Raw genomic sequence first — 6,438 nt, forward strand, 5'->3', positions numbered from 1 at the left:
TTTCCTCGGTGTTCTGAGCATGGTTTCTTGGTTGATTCTGGGCCTTTTGTGTTCCCAGATGTAGCTGAACAATTTAGTTTGCCATTTCTGTATTTCCCCATGTGTCAGGGAGATGGGAAGCATTCTAAAATAAAATAAGTAGAGGGGGAGAATAAATGATTTGACTAAGCTAATCCTTTCATTCCAATTAAGATTAGTTTTATTGTTGTCTCTGAGGATACTATTAACTTTGTAATTTAAGTCGTTGTAATTGCACTCCTTTAGTTTCCTCATATCTAGTGGGATTTTAATCCCTAAGTAGCTCCAGTGATTGCTGATCCATTTGTAGTGTAGGGACTCCCTAAGTAAGGAGGCTAGGGATGGGGAAAGGTGTATTGGATGAAGTTCTGATTTGTTAAAGTTGATTTTAAAGCCTGACACAGTGCCAAATGATAAGATTGTTGATTCCAGAATAGGAAGTGAGTTCATTGGGTCTGTGATATAAATTACCAGGTCATCGGCGAATAAGCTAAGTTTATAGTCTTGGTTATTGATGGTGACCCCCTTAATTCCTTCTATGGTTCTGATCTGTTCTGCTAGGGGCTCCACAGAGATGGCAAACAGAAGAGGGGAGAGGGGGCATCCTTGACGAGTGCCCCTGGTCAGGTAAAAATCTTTTGAGTGAAGGCCATTCAAAGCTATTTGGGTTCTAGGTTGTGAGTAGAGCAGTTGTATGGTCTTAAGGAAGACAGGGCCAAAGCCTATTGCTTCAAGTGTGTTGTGGAGATATTGAGGTTCCAATCTATCGAAGGCTTTCTCAGCATCAAGCGATAGAATAAGAGAGCTGATTTTGTTGGATTTGCAGTGGTTAATTATATTAATAGTCCTTCTTACATTATTGGTGATATTTCTCTGGGGCATGAAGCTGGTTTGATCGTTATAGATATAATTGGTGATAAATTTGTTAAGTCTGCTGGCTAATAGGGCCGTGAAAATTTTGGCATCCTGATTGAGCAGGGATATGGGTCTATAAGAGCCCGGGCACAAGGGGTCCTTGCCCTTTTTGGGTATTACAATAATTTTGGATTCTAACCATGTTTGGGGTATGGAACCGGTTAACAGTACTGAATTACAAGTGGAGGTAAGGGGATCTGCCAAAACGTTAATAAACTTTTTATAAAATTCAGCCGAGAATCCGTCCCTGCCAGGGGCTTTGTTTAATTTCAACCTCCTGACTGTCTCAATGACTTCTCGCTTGGTGATGCGTTTATCCATTACCTCCCTGTGGGTTTGAGTTAGTCTGCGTAGGTTAACAGTTGATAATAAAGAGTTAATAAGGGGTTTAGCAGGCTGTTCTGAGGAATATAGCTTTTGATAGTAATCCGTGAAGACCTTCAGCATTTCCCCAGCAGCTGAAGTCAGATCTTCTTTTGAGTTTCTTATCGAACAGATTATACTGGATGATAATTTGTTGCGCACTTTCCAAGCCAGCACACTAAGGGACTTGGGGCTCTTATGCCAGTGTCTCTGTTTAACAAATAGAAGGTTGTTACGTATTTTATGGACTTCTAGGGCTTCTAGCTTTTTCCTTTCACTAACTAATTTCCTGTAGATTTTGGGGCTGCAGGTCTTTTTATGTTTAGCCTCTAAGTGGCAGATATTGTCTAGCAGCTCTGATTTATATTGGTCTTTCTTCTTCTTATAGTGTGTAGCCAGTGAGATGAGTCTGCCCCTAATCACTGCCTTCATAGTGTCCCATGTTATGGCTTGAGAAGTATCTTCAATCAAGTTAGTTTGAAAGTATACTGTCAATTCTTCCTCTATTTCTTTTGAAAAGGACTGGTCTAATAAAAGAAATTTGTTTAGTTTCAACTGAAAACCTTGCGTTTTATTTGGATCAAGTTGGACTGCACATTCCTCCCAGGCATGGTCGGATCACACCTTAAGTCCGATCGTGGAGGAGGTGATTTGGCGACATAGGTCTGGGGATGCTAAAATGAAATCAATGCGGGTGTGGATGTTGTGGCGGGGGGAAAAGTAGGTGTAATCTCTTTCGCCTTGGTGTAGGCCTCTCCACACATCCACCAGGGAGAACTTGTTAAAAAGATCAGAAAGCTTTGATGAGCTTGTAGAGCTTTGTGGGTGATATCTAGGCTGGTGTGGGTGGGACCTATCTAGCGTGTTATCTACAATGTGGTTAAGGTCCCCACCTATTAATAACCCCCCTTCGGCAAAGGCTGCCAAATCAGACAGCGATTCCTGGATAAATTCCAGTTGGTTGCTATTAGGGGCATAAACTGACGCCAGTGTCACTATAGCGCCATTTACCTTTCCCTTGACCCACAAGTATCTCCCTCGGGAGTCAGCCTTAACTGCCAAAGATTGAAACATGATATTTTTAGCGACCAGAATAGCCACCCCCCTAGCTTTAGAGGATCCTGGTGCTTGGAAGTGGTATTGGAACCAGTTTGACTTGAGAACTTGGGGCAATTTACTCTTCAAATGGGTTTCTTGCAACAGCACAATGTTAGGGCGTTGCTTGACTAAGCAGGATGTCACTCGCTTCAGTTTAATAATGTTGTTAAGCCCCCGGCAGTTAAAAGAAATTACCTTGAGGTTGTCAGACATGGCTTATTGTAGTAAATGCTATCCCCTTACGGTGCTGGCGATTTCCCTGCGCAGTTCCGCCTTCTGAGACAGAAGGGAATTTTTCATTGAGACTGAATCTAGTGTGGTGGATAGTGAAGAGCACACCGTGATCGCATGGCGTCTTGAAAGACCAAGGGAAGAGAACAACAAGGTTATAGGCCAGTTCCAGGTCACTATGATTAACATGTTGCAAGAAAAGAGCAGACCATTTAATCCAACATTCTGAAGTGTTGCCAAGCAGATTTAACACACACCCCTCCCCTCCCACCCCCCTTCTTACCTCCTGTACCCCTTCCCCTCTCACCATTTCCCCACCTCCCTCCCCAACTCCCCACCCAAAACTAACCAAACATGAGAAACAGTTAGAACAGTACTAACTCCTCTCGCAGAGGAAAAACTCCAGCTGCGCTGTTGAGAAAAAGAGCATTGAGGGCACTCTGCCCTCATCCTGGAGGGCCCTAACCCTATGTGGGGGTAAAGAGAAGTCACCCCCCCGCCACATCTCCAGCCGCTTGAACAACCTAAGGACAGAAAAGCGGTTAATAACAATCAGGTTGGTAGATAGGGCCAATTGGCTAAACAGCAGCTACATTGGCCTACTCACTGACATATAGCAAATCGGGCAGTGGGACTACTGTCTATCTATTAAGCATCGATCTGGTGGGAATCTTGCTTCTTTTCTTCCTGGTGTCGGCTGACAAGTCTGATTCAGTGTCGGAGTCAACATTGGCGCGTTTATCAGAGCATAAGTTTAAGTCCTTCAGAAGCCTCTTGCCGGAGTCAGCGTCGTGTGCTTGATAGGAGCGGCCTTGATGGTGGACCAGGAGTTTAGTAGAGGAGATCCATCTGTATCTGATGTTTTCTTCAGTAGGTTTAGCCGTGGTGGTTCTCAGCTCCCATCTGTGGGCCAGCGTTTCAGCGGTGAGATCCTGAAAGACTTGGATTTTATCCTCCTGAAATAACAGGTATCCTCTTGATCTTGCTTCGCGTAAGATCTTGCCTCTAGTGCGGATGCTTGAGAATCTGACAATAATGTCCCTTCCCTATTTAAGCTTAGAGTTGCGAGGTGAGCCTTGTCTGTATGCATAATCAATTAAGGGTGCTATGCCCTCCTCTAAGCTCAGCAAGGCTGCCAGCCAATTGGCTATAAAAGACACCAGTTCAGAGGAGCCTTCTACATGTTCATCAAAACCTCGAAATTTAAGGTTATTGAAATTCAGTTTGTTCTCAAGATCAAGGATTCGTGCCTTCATCCAACTGCCCTCCTCTTGTAAGCTTTTAGTTTCTTCCTGCACAGCGAGCCCAAGTTGCAGCGCAGTTTCAGCCGTTTTAGCCACTTGCTGAACATTGCTATTCAGCTCCTGAAGCTGCAATGTCAGGGGCTTTAGCAAGGCTTCCAGCTTATTGATTAGCTTGCTCTCAAGCAGGTGTATTTTAAGGGAGATTTCCTTGTCTAGTGGAAGGATTTCTTCCTCTTTGCCTGCCTCGGGGCTCATGGTGGCCATCTTGGAACACTTAGCAGTGCTTTTATTAGCCGATTCTTTAGGAGGCCCAGAAGGAAAAAAGGCTTTTACAGAGTGGGAAGTGGGTTCGGCCGTTTTGCCCTTGCCTCCCCCAGACTTTCCCATTACTTGCTATTTCGGATGGTGTCCTTAGGGTGCTTTTAAGCGGCTGCTGGAGACGCAGGAAGACAGAGCTCTCTTTTTAGGTGTCTGGCATCGTCGGCACCCCCTCCCTCCCTCCTTCTCTCCCTCCCACATGCTTCATAACATGCAACGGAGAATGTAAAATGCTCCGTGATTAAGGCAGTCTCTCCCTCCTGCTTTATTGAGATTTTTGGGACAATCCAGATAAAAATATTCTCATATCCTATGCCTCATGAAGTCACAAATTCCTTTGCAGCTGTTCATTTAGTGACAAAGAACCCACCTGTCAAAAATCTAAACTCAATCCCCCCATCACCTTTAACATGATGAATGCAACTGAAGCTGAAGAGAGTAGGGATTGGGGTAGGGGGGGTGATCCAAACATCATCCAACCAACCCCACTTTCCTCTGGTTTGTGTGTATGCATGTATACAACCTTAACTGAGTTTGGTTAGGGCAATAAAGACAAGATTGGCCAGCTGGCCTGGAAGCAATGCAGGGTGCCAGAGACTGACCAAAGGCTTTAAAACAGATACCATCTGCATTGATTGATTATTACTTCAAGGGATAACAACCCTCTTCACCTTATAGATGAAGTCTTTAAGCAAAAGCCTTAGCTGGCAGGAATCTATAGGAAGATAACTCATAGGAATAGTTCTGTCAGGGCTTGCCGCCACCGCTGGGCGTGGCACTGGGCAGTCTGCTCCTGACGTCATAGGGGGGCCAGGGATTCTGCAGGACCCTGCTCTGTGGAAGGAGGGGTGGTATACCTCACCCAGACTCCCTCTCAGTCCACTCACTGGCCTGCTCAACCTGGCCTGCTTACCCTCTGCATCCTCTTTCACTTCTTCCTCCCAGAGCTCTCCTCCAAACCTCCATGCTTGCATCGCTCTCACTCCACATCATCACTCCTTACGCACACCCACCACCACAGGGCTCTTCCCAGCCAGCTTTTATAGGGCTTCCTTCTACTGCCCCACCCCTCTTCCAGCCTGGTCTTGGGCTGCACCAAGCAGTTGCAGCTGGGGTAGCTGATCTAGTCCCACTGACCAGCACCAGCTGTGCCTTGTTCCCTGGCTGCCCAGCCTCCCTGCCTTGGCTGATTGCTGAAGGCCTGTCCAGCTGTGGCTCCTTGGCTGGTTGCCCAGGGCTTCCTGCAGAGTGCCTCCAATAGCTCCACCTGGAGTGGCTTGGCTTTTGGCAACTCCTGGGCCAGGCTACTATTTTCTAGCTGGGGCGTGGCTTTGGGTTGTTGGGGTTGCTGCTGCTTCTCCTCCTCAGGTAAGGTCTTTGGGTGGGTGACTGCTGGGCTCCCAATCCCTCTGCCCTTGCCCCCTTCCGCCTTGCTTAGTCCCCTTTCCTTCCCTAGGGGAGTGGGACTCGCTGGCCTCTCTCTGTCTCCCCCTGCCTCCTGAGGCCCTGGGCTTTTGCCCCTTGCCCCTGGCACCGGCAGGTTCTGGCTCCATTTGCCCGTGGGAGGGGTTGACCTGCTGTCCCCCGGCTGCCCCCTCTGCCTGCCAGTCAGACCGGTTGACCTGCTGTCTGCTGGCTGCCCCCTCTGTTTGCCCGTCAGCCTGGCTGACCTGCTGTTCCCTCCTACCAAGTCTGGGGGCTGGGACCCAGACCCCGGACAAGTTCAACCAATTCCATAGTTTTAAATTTTAAAATTATGATTAAAGGCCTAAGAGTAGAGATGGGCACGAACCGAAATACAAACCAAAATTAAGAATGAACCAGCAGTTCGTCAGATCCCATTTCTGATGAACCGCCACAAACTTTAGGCTGGTTCGTTTGGTTCATTTTTTGGTTCGTCACTGCAGACAGCCTGGTGCCAATCAATCAGTTTCCTAGGCAACAGCAGATGGACTTCTTACAGACCTTCTGCTGACCTGGAAGTGATGATTTTCTGACCTGGATGTGACATTTTCACAAATCAAACAAACCAGTTTGCGAATCAGGGTCAGGTTCATGAAAGTTCGTGGTTTGTGAAATTTGACGAACCACAAACCACATGGTTCGTTTTTTTCCGGTTCGCCCATCTCTACCTAAGAGTATCCTTTGTCAGTTCTTGTTTGTGTTCAGTCATGAGTTGTGCTCTGGACTTCAGGAAAAGTACCTCAGGAAGAAAGAGATCTCCAGGAAAACACTTTGTAGATAGGGAAGC

This window comes from Eublepharis macularius, chromosome 5 (genome assembly GCF_028583425.1).
Source record: "Eublepharis macularius isolate TG4126 chromosome 5, MPM_Emac_v1.0, whole genome shotgun sequence".
NCBI classification, from domain to species: domain Eukaryota; kingdom Metazoa; phylum Chordata; class Lepidosauria; order Squamata; family Eublepharidae; genus Eublepharis; species Eublepharis macularius.